This window comes from Pinus tabuliformis, chromosome 9, assembly GCF_031772625.1.
Source record: "Pinus tabuliformis cultivar Carrire ecotype Pingquan chromosome 9, CPIR1, whole genome shotgun sequence".
Lineage (NCBI taxonomy): Eukaryota > Viridiplantae > Streptophyta > Pinopsida > Pinales > Pinaceae > Pinus > Pinus tabuliformis.
Genome location: NC_142307.1, coordinates 1,235,491,460 through 1,235,502,296, shown reverse-complemented (window position 1 = coordinate 1,235,502,296; position 10,837 = coordinate 1,235,491,460). Strand labels below are relative to the sequence as shown.

At 40.7% G+C, this 10,837-nt stretch overlaps 3 non-coding genes across 3 annotated transcripts; 2 read left to right on the top strand and 1 right to left on the bottom strand.

The window, feature by feature from the left end:
* Positions 1-6,737: 6,737 nt before the first annotated feature.
* TRNAM-CAU (transfer RNA methionine (anticodon CAU)) lies at positions 6,738-6,811 on the top strand. The gene has a single exon. It is a non-coding gene; the product is annotated as a tRNA-Met (tRNA).
* Positions 6,812-6,940: 129 nt separating this feature from the next.
* TRNAG-GCC (transfer RNA glycine (anticodon GCC)) lies at positions 6,941-7,011 on the bottom strand. Its single transcript has one exon. It is a non-coding gene; the product is annotated as a tRNA-Gly (tRNA).
* A 706-nt stretch (positions 7,012-7,717) lies between these two features.
* Positions 7,718-7,805, top strand: TRNAS-UGA (transfer RNA serine (anticodon UGA)). Its single transcript has one exon. It is a non-coding gene; the product is annotated as a tRNA-Ser (tRNA).
* Positions 7,806-10,837: the final 3,032 nt, after the last annotated feature.

Sequence of the window (10,837 nt, the reverse complement as noted above, 5' to 3'; positions counted from 1 at the left end):
GGGGAATATGCGGAAGCTTTACAAAATTATTATGAAGCTATGCGACTGGAAACTGATCCTTATGATCGAAGTTATTTACTATATAATATAGGTCTTGTGCATACAAGTAATGGGAACAATACGAAGGCTTTGGAATATTATTTCCAAGCATTAGAACGGAACCCATCCTTTACCACAAGCTCTTATAATACGGCCTTGATCTGTCATTACGTGCGACTATCTGTACCATAGAATAACTTAGTTAATAACTGAGTAAGACAAAAGAAAAGGTTTCTACATATGCACCGTCCCAAGTAACGGTATTTTATCAGTCTGTAGCGAAAAAAAACTCTCATAGGAGCCCGAATATGAATAGATAGAGCCTAAATATTCCATGGATAATAAATTCAATTGATGATGGAAGCACCTTAAAGATCAATATTGAAAGAAGGTTCGGGCTGATACGATCAAATCTGCTCATTGACAAGAATCAGGAATCAACTTATGTAATAGAGTTGATCTACTAGCTATTGAGCAGCGGGGTAGCATCAGATCTAAAGATGTGAAGTACTCCAGCCAGAGAGTACTCTCCAAAAATTCTATACGGAACTGAGATAGTTACCTTGCAAAAAGACTTTGATTTGGACAATCAATCTGAAGTATAGAAAGAGATATACTTCATCTTTTTGAGGGTAGGAGAAAAGATAGAACCTGATCATTGAATTGATTGGAAGTTAAATCAGAAACTCATGTCATTGACTTTTTTTGGTCCTTTGGTTAATATGAACTCCCAATGAATCATCTCCAATTCTTTGGAAATTTTGGTAGAGGACTAAAGAATAGTGGATTGAGCCGTATGAGGTAGGAAACTCTCAAGTACGGTTCTGAGGGAAGAAAACTTTTCCAAGTTTACTATCCCGACCGAGGAGAACAAGCCATTCGACAGGGAGATCCTGAAACTATGGAGGCTTGGTTCGATCAAGCTGCTGAGTATTGGGAACAAGCTATAGCACTTGCTCCGGGAATTACATCGAAGCACAAAATTGGTTAAAGATTACAGGACGCTTTGGAGAATGAGAGTTTCTATTATTGGGAAATCGTTTTCATTATTGAATATCTGACTCGAAATCAATGGGATTTTTCCAGAATATTCCCAAAATTAGATTCTATTTCGTCGACATCTTATAGGAATATATTTACAATATAAAAAGAATACCTTTTCTGATTCTGGATTGTTGACGGATCTTCTTAATAGGGGTAAAATCCATCTGGCTGGATATTTTTTTCATTAATGATCCATGAATAACGATTTATAATGGATGGCCTTTTATATGGGACATACGGAGGAGTATCAATAGATGGATAAATAAATATATATATATATCCATATATACAGATATATTTATTTATCCATCTAGAAACGGTGTAGTGTAATAATCACCGTTGCTTTTTTAAAATTACAAAAAAAAGGCTTTTTCATGCAAAAAAGCCCGCGGTCCATTGAGCACCTCAAAAGATATGTCATAATAGAATTGAACACCTGCCTCAGATTGACTCCCGTATCATAGTCGCTCCAGTCATAAACTAGAAAATAAAGGGAGAAACGAGTTGAGATATATCTCTCGTAAGTTCACTAATTGCTATTGGCAGGTTTCTTATTATTTAAGTCCCGTCCGAAAAGAGGAGAATTCAATGACCATTCGTTCACCGGAACCAGAAGTAAAGAAAGTAAAGGTCGTAGTGGATAGAGATACTGTAAAAACATCTTTTGAAAAATGGGCCAAACCTGGTCATTTCTCAAGGACGCTAGCTAAAGGTCCTGATACTACCACTTGGATCTGGAACTTACATGCTGATGCTCACGATTTTGATAGCCATACTAATAATTTGGAAGATATTTCTCGCAAAATATTTAGCGCTCATTTTGGTCAACTAGCCATCATCTTTATTTGGCTAAGTGGGATGTACTATCACGGCGCTCGTTTCTCCAATTATGAAGCATGGCTGGCTGATCCCACTCACATCAAACCCAGTGCCCAAATAGTTTGGCCAATAGTAGGCCAAGAAATATTGAATGGGGATGTAGGTGGAGGTTTTCGAGGGATACAAATAACCTCTGGGTTCTTCCAGATTTGGCGAGCATCTGGAATAACCAGTGAATTACAACTTTACTGCACTGCAATTGGTGCATTGATCTTTGCAGCGTTAATGCTTTTTGCTGGTTGGTTCCATTATCACAAAGCTGCCCCAAAATTGGCTTGGTTCCAGGAAGTAGAATCCATGTTGAACCATCATTTAGCAGGGTTACTAGGACTTGGATCTCTATCTTGGGCAGGACACCAAATACATGTCTCTCTACCCATTAACCAACTTCTAGACGCTGGAGTGGATCCTAAAGAGATACCACTTCCTCATGAATTTATTTTCAATCGCGATCTTTTGGCTCAACTTTATCCCAGTTTTGCTAAGGGAGTGACCCCATTTTTAACCCTGAATTGGTCGGAATATTCAGACTTTTTGACTTTTCGTGGAGGATTAAATCCAGTAACGGGGGGTCTGTGGTTGACCGATACTGCGCATCATCATTTGGCTATTGCAGTTCTTTTCCTGATAGCCGGTCATATGTATAAGACCAATTGGCGCATTGGCCATAATCTCAAGGACCTTTTAGAAGCTCATAAAGGTCCATTTACGGGGGAGGGCCATAAAGGTCTTTACGAGATCTTAACTACCTCGTGGCATGCTCAGCTAGCTGTTAACCTAGCTATGTTAGGATCTTTAACTATTGTTGTAGCTCACCACATGTATTCGATGCCTCCCTACCCATACCTAGCTACTGATTATGGTACCCAACTCTCTCTGTTCACACATCATATGTGGATTGGTGGGTTTATCATAGTTGGCGCTGCTGCACATGCAGCGATTTTTATGGTAAGAGACTATGACCCGACTACTCAATACAACAATTTATTAGATCGCGTTCTTAGACATCGTGATGCAATTGTATCACACCTCAACTGGGTATGTATATTCTTAGGTTTCCATAGTTTTGGTCTGTATATTCATAATGATACTATGAGCGCTCTAGGACGTCCTCAAGATATGTTCTCAGATACTGCTATACAATTACAACCTATCTTTGCGCAATGGATACAAAACACTCATGCTTCAGCACCTGGTTCAACAGCTCCTGGTGCAACAGCGAGTACCAGCTTAACCTGGGGAGGTGGTGATTTGGTGACAGTAGGTTCCAAAGTGGCTTTGTTACCAATTCCATTAGGAACCGCGGATTTTTTGGTACATCACATTCATGCATTTACTATCCATGTGACTGTTTTAATCCTACTTAAAGGTGTTCTATTTGCCCGTAGCTCCCGTTTAATACCTGATAAAGCGAATCTGGGTTTTCGCTTTCCTTGTGATGGACCTGGTAGAGGAGGAACATGTCAAGTATCTGCCTGGGATCATGTCTTCCTTGGTTTATTCTGGATGTACAATGCAATTTCGGTAGTAATATTCCATTTCAGCTGGAAAATGCAGTCCGATGTTTGGGGTAATATAAGTGATCAGGGAGTGGTAACTCATATTACGGGAGGAAACTTTGCACAAAGTTCCATTACGATTAACGGGTGGCTCCGTGACTTTCTATGGGCACAAGCCTCTCAAGTGATCCAATCTTATGGTTCTTCATTATCTGCATATGGTCTTTTATTTTTAGGTGCTCATTTTGTTTGGGCCTTCAGTTTAATGTTCTTATTCAGCGGCCGTGGGTATTGGCAAGAACTCATTGAATCTATTGTTTGGGCCCATAACAAATTGAAGGTTGCTCCTGCTATCCAGCCCAGAGCCTTGAGCATTGTACAGGGACGTGCTGTAGGAGTAGCTCATTACCTTCTGGGTGGAATCGTCACAACATGGGCGTTCTTCCTGGCAAGAATTATTGCAATAGGATAAAGGCTAGGAGGATTTGAAAAGTATATGGCATCAAGATTTCCAAAGTTCAGCCAAGGCTTGGCTCAGGACCCAACTACTCGTCGTATTTGGTTCGGTATTGCGACCGCACATGACTTTGAGAGTCATGATGATATTACCGAAGAACGCCTTTATCATAAAATTTTTGCTTCCCACTTTGGTCAGTTGGCAATAATCTTTCTGTGGACCTCTGGTAATTTGTTCCATGTGGCTTGGCAAGGCAATTTTGAAGCATGGGTACGCGATCCCTTACATGTAAGACCCATTGCTCATGCAATTTGGGATCCTCATTTTGGTCAACCAGCTATAGAAGCCTTTACCCGAGGAGGTGCTCCCGGTCCGGTCAATATTGCTTATTCCGGTGTTTATCAGTGGTGGTATACCATTGGCTTACGCACTAACGAAGATCTTTATGCTGGAGCTCTTTTCTTGCTATTTCTTTCTGTCATCTTTTTAATAGCGGGTAGGTTACATCTACAACCTAAATGGAGACCAAGTGTTTCATGGTTCAAAAATGCCGAATCCCGTCTCAATCATCATTTGTCAGGACTCTTCGGAGTCAGTTCTCTAGCTTGGACAGGGCATTTAGTTCATGTCGCTATTCCTGAATCAAGGGGAGTGCACGTCAGATGGGATAATTTTTTGGATGTATTACCGCATCCCGAAGGTTTAGAACGCTTTTCACAGGTCAGTGGAATCTCTATGCTCAAAATCCTGATTCTAGTAGTCACTTATTCGGTACCTCCCAAGGGGCGGGAACTGCTATTCTAACTTTTCTCGGAGGATTCCATCCACAAACTCAAAGTTTATGGCTGACTGATATGGCTCATCATCATTTAGCTATTGCACTTGTTTTTTCAATTGCTGGTCATATGTATAGAACCAACTTTGGGATTGGTCACAGTATGGAAGATATTTTGGAGGCACATGTTCCTCCAGGAGGCCTATTAGGACGCGGACATAAGGGTCTTTATAACACAATCAATAATTCTCTTCATTTTCAATTGGGTCTTGCTTTAGCTTCTTTGGGGGTTATAACTTCCTTGGTAGCTCAACACATGTATTCTTTACCCCCTTATGCATTCATAGCACAAGACTTCACCACCCAAGCTGCATTATATACTCATCATCAATACATTGCCGGGTTCATTATGACAGGAGCCTTTGCTCATGGAGCTATATTCCTCATTAGGGATTATAATCCGGAACAGAATAAGGATAATGTATTGGCGAGAATGTTGGAGCAGAAAGAAGCTATAATATCTCATCTTAGTTGGGTTAGTTTATTACTAGGTTTCCATACCTTGGGACTTTATGTCCATAATGATGTTATGCTTGCTTTCGGTACTCCAGAAAAACAAATCTTGATCGAGCCCATATTTGCTCAGTGGATACAATCTGCTCATGGTAAGACGTTATATGGTTTCGATATACTCCTATCTTCAACAAGTGGTCCATCATTCGATGCAGGTAAGAGCATATGGTTACCCGGTTGGTTAAATGCTATTAATGATAATAATAATTCATTGTTCTCAACAATTGGTCCTGGAGACTTTTTGGTTCATCATGCTATTGCTCTAGGTTTGCATACAACTACATTGATCCTAGTTAAAGGTGCTTTGGATGCGCGTGGTTCCAGGTTAATGCCAGATAAAAAAGATTTTGGTTATAGTTTTCCTTGCGATGGTCCGGGACGGGGTGGTACTTGCGATATCTCGGCCTGGGATGCTTTTTATTTAGCAGTTTTCTGGATGTTGAATACTATTGGATGGGTTACTTTCTATTGGCATTGGAAGCATATAACATTATGGCAGGGTAATGTAGCACAATTTAATGAGTCTTCCACTTATTTAATGGGATGGTCAAGAGATTATCTATGGTTAAATTCTTCACAACTTATTAATGGATACAATCCTTTTGGTATGAACAGTTTATCTGTTTGGGCGTGGATGTTCTTATTCGGGCATCTTGTTTGGGCTACTGGATTTATGTTCCTTATTTCCTGGCGTGGATATTGGCAGGAACTGATCGAAACTCTTGCATGGGCCCATGAACGCACGCCTTTAGCTAATTTAGTTCGATGGAGAGACAAGCCAGTAGCCCTTTCCATTGTTCAAGCACGATTAGTTGGATTAGCTCACTTTTCCGTAGGTTATATATTCACTTATGCAGCTTTTTTAATTGCCTCTACATCAGGTAAATTTGGTTAATTCTTCTTCATCAATTTCTCTGTGGGGTATTGTCATTGATACAATGACAATACCCCACAGAGAAAAAGTAATCAACATAATATTACTCCATCTAAAATCTGATCTATATTTTGATTCCTGGTAGGTAATAGTACCAACTGAACTATTATGGCGAGAAAGAGTCTCATTCAGAGAGAGAAGAAGAGACAAGCACTGGAACGGAAATATCATTTAATTCGTCAATCTTTGGAGGAAAAAAGCAAAGTGTCATCATTGGATGACAAATGGGAAATTCATAGAAAATTGCAATCTTCACCACGTAATAGTGCACCTACACGTCTCCATCGACGTTGTTCTTCGACTGGAAGACCTAGAGCCAACTATCGAGACTTTGGATTGTCCGGACACATACTCCGTGAGATGGCCCACGCATGTTTATTGCCCGGGATAAAAAAATCGAGTTGGTAGGAAAAGAAAAAAGTAATTGAAGTTTCTTGTGATAATGGGATATAGTACCCCTATCCCTATATAGGGATAGGGGTACTATATCCCATTATTGTTTTGTGTACCCATTCTGATTATGATATAAATCAATGGTGCGGAGTAGAGTAGTCTGGTAGCTCGCAAGGCTCATAACCTTGAGGTCACGGGTTCAAATCCTGTCTCCGCCAGACCAGAACATACGAAGTATTTTGGTCCGGAAAGGATTGCTCTCTCACTTATAAATTTATAATTGAATTATAAGTGAGGAAAAGAAACGATCAATACATGAACTATTCTTTTTCATATTCCATGTGAAGGGCGGGTAGCGGGGATCGAACCCGCATCTTCTCCTTGGCAAAGAGAAATTTTACCATTCAACCATACCCGCATTTCAATTATATGAATATCTATATATTCATATAATTGAAATGGAAAATACATATATGTTCAATCCCATTCGTAAGTAGATACCATTTTTGAATGGTCCAATTATTAATTCAATTACGGATATGGAAAACCCCTCCTCCTTGGGCCTGAAGTAAAAGGCCCTTCAGAAAAGCTATAAAGCCCTCCGGGAGGAGGGGGAGGGAGTGTGAACCTAAAACATCTAGAACATATCTAAGATATGAAAGAATTAAGGATACCTACAAAAAGGACTGATCCGATCCATAATGATACACCCGAAAATACAACATTTTTGCTACTTGACCAACCATCGGGAGAGGCAAGTGCAACAGGTACACCAATCACTAGTAAAAATGAAATAGCAATTAATGCAAACACAGCCGATTGGAAAGCAATAGTCATGGTTGTGATCTTACAAGCTCCCAACAGATTGAATAGACTATACCATCCGATCCCCAATTTTCAATTCTGATCAAATGCACTATGGAAAGGATTTGACCATAAATTGATCGAGCTTTCAAACTTTTTCAATTTGATATTTGAGTGTGAGAGGAGAGGGAAATTCGTTTCTTTTTTTTCCATTCCAGATGATGAAAAATCATCATATGTCACAGGTATAGTTGGTATCGACCCGACTTTATGCTTATAGTTAGGGATTATACGAAGGGGTAGAATAGAAGTTGTCCCCGGGAGAGATGGCCGAGTGGTTAATGGCTCCGGTCTTGAAAACCGGTATAGATAAAAAAACTATCGAGGGTTCGAATCCCTCTCTCTCCTTTTGTTTTTCAACAATTGCATTTACCGGTCCAATAAAAAAAAAAAAGAGAATAGCTCGGCTGTATATAGCCGAGCTACAAGGATCCAGTTGGAAAAAGAGTATTTGAAAAGACTCCTATCCCGCCGATATGGGAGATAGATGTAATGAAATTGAATCGATTTTTCTTCCATCTGGTTTGATCTATTGTTTCAGTTAAGAGGAGTCATGGAAAGGACAGGTTCGAAATCACGATCAATCCCTTTCTCAAATCCTGCTGCAGCTGCACGAGCCCTTCCCGCATGCCACAAATGACCTACGAAGAAGAAAAATCCTAGAACGAAATGGGAGGTGGATAACCAACTTCGGGGAGAGACATAATTCACCGCATTGATTTCGGTAGCTACACCACCCACAGAATTTAAAGAACCTAAAGGAGCATGAGTCATATATTCTGCTGAACGTCGTTCCTGCCAAGGCTGTATGTCTTTTCTCAACTTGCTCAGATCCAAACCATTAGGGCCCCTTAGGGGTTCCAACCAAGGAGCACGGAGATCCCAAAAACGCATCGTTTCCCCTCCAAAGATAATTTCTCCAGTCGGAGAACGCATAAGGTATTTACCTAAACCAGTAGGTCCTTGGGCAGACCCCACACTAGCTCCAAGACGTTGGTCTCTAACTAAAAAAGTAAACGCTTGAGCTTGAGAGGCTTCTGGGCCGGTGGGCCCATAAAATTCACTGGGATAAACGGTATTGTTGAACCAAACAAAACAACAAGCAATAAAACCAAAGAGGGATAGAGCCGCTAAACTATAGGACAAATAAGCTTCTCCGGACCATACGAATGCACGGCGAGCCCATGCAAAAGGTTTGGTTAAGATATGCCAGATACCACCGAAGATACAAATGGAACCTAACCATACATGTCCTCCAATTACATCTTCTAGATTGTCCACGCTAACGATCCATCCTTCTCCTCCGAAAGGAGATTTCAGTAAATAACCAAATATAGCACTTGGGTTAAGTGTCGGGTTCGTAATTTTTCTTACATCTCCACCGCCGGGAGCCCAAGTATCATATACACCTCCAAAATACAAAGCTTTTAGCACTGGAAGAAAAGCACCAACACCTAGCAAGATTAGGTGAATACCCAAAATTGTGGTCATTTTGTTTCTATCTTTCCATACATAGCCAAAGAATGGAAAAGATTCTTCTAAAGTTTCGGGTCCTATGAGTGCATGATAAATACCACCAAAACCTAAAACCGCAGAAGAAATTAAGTGAAGTACCCCAGATACAAAATATGGAAAAGTGTCCACGATTTCCCCACCAGGACCGACTCCCCATCCTAGAGTAGCTAGATGGGGAAGCAGAATCAATCCTTGTTCATACATAGGTTTTTCCGGTACGAAATGAGCCACTTCGAATAGGTTCATTGCTCCGGCCCAGAATACAATTAATCCGGCATGAGCCACGTGAGCCCCAAGCAATTTACCCGACAAATTGATAAGTCGGGCATTACCGGCCCACCAAGCGAAACCAGTGGTTTCTTGATCACGACCAGCTAAAGCTATAGTTCCATTAAAGAGCGTTTCCACGGGGTAGGACCTCCTCAGGGAATATAAGGTTTTCATGAGGCTGATCTTGAGCCGCCATCCAAGCACGAATACCTTCGTTCAGGAGAATATTTTTTGTGTAGAAAGTCTCAGATTCAGGATCTTCTGCTGCACGGATCTCCTGGGAAACAAAATCATAGGCACGTAAGTTTAGAGCTAGACCAACTACTCCAATGGCACTCATCCATAAACCGGTCACTGGCACAAATAACATGAAGAAATGTAACCAACGTTTATTGGAAAAAGCAACCCCAAAAATCTGGGACCAGAAGCGGTTAGCAGTGACCATGGAATAAGTCTCTTCGGCTTGAGTCGGGTTAAAAGCACGGAACGTATTTGCACCATCACCATCTTCAAATAAAGTATTTTCCACGGTAGCACCATGAATAGCGCATAGAAGAGCAGCACCCAATACTCCGGCAACTCCCATCATATGAAATGGATTCAAGGTCCAATTATGAAAACCTTGAAAGAAGAGGATAAAACGGAAAATAGCTGCTACACCAAAACTAGGTGCGAAAAACCAACCGGACTGTCCCAATGGATAGATCAAAAATACAGAAACAAAGACAGCAATTGGAGCAGAGAATGCAATTGCATTATAAGGTCGCAATTGTACAGATCGAGCAAGTTCAAATTGACGTAACATGAAACCTATTAGACCGAAAGCACCGTGAAGAGCAACGAAGGTCCATAGACCACCTAATTGACACCAACGAGTCAAATCTCCTTGTGCTTCGGGACCCCATAATAGCAGCAAAGAATGTGCTAAACTATTAGCAGGAGTAGAAACTGCGGCAGTTAGGAAATTACAACCTTCCAGATAGGAACTGGCCAATCCGTGAGTATACCATGAAGTCACAAAGGTTGTACCCGTGAACCATCCACCTAAGGCAAAATAGGCACAAGGAAAGAGCAATAGACCGGACCAACCCACAAAAACGAAACGGTCTCTGCGTAGCCAGTCATCCACAGTATCAAATAAAGTTTTTTCTTCTTTAGAAGACTTTCCAAGGGCTATAGTCATAGCGATCCTCCTATTTCACTATTTCGACCATTTCCGAGCACCCTATATGATCAAAAGGTATACGATGAATTGGGGACAATTTTTCATCCATCATCCTTTCAAAAAAAAATAGGGTTCCGAAGATTCGTTGTTGGAACAAATATTTGAAACTGGACCGAACCGATTCAATATAGGTAAATGCATGATCGCTCGATCCCGAGTTTTCAGAGTTCCTATCTGATCCTCGAATCACCTATTGAATAACATCGATGGAACAATTTAAGGGGAGGGAAGTGCGCTTTCTGCCTTCCATTGACCAGATTCTATTCACAATATATATTCCATTCAATATTTTTTATTCATTCTCGTCTTGAACCTTCTGCAATGCAACAAAATGAAAAGGAGTATTTCTATTCTCTCTCATCCATCTCTA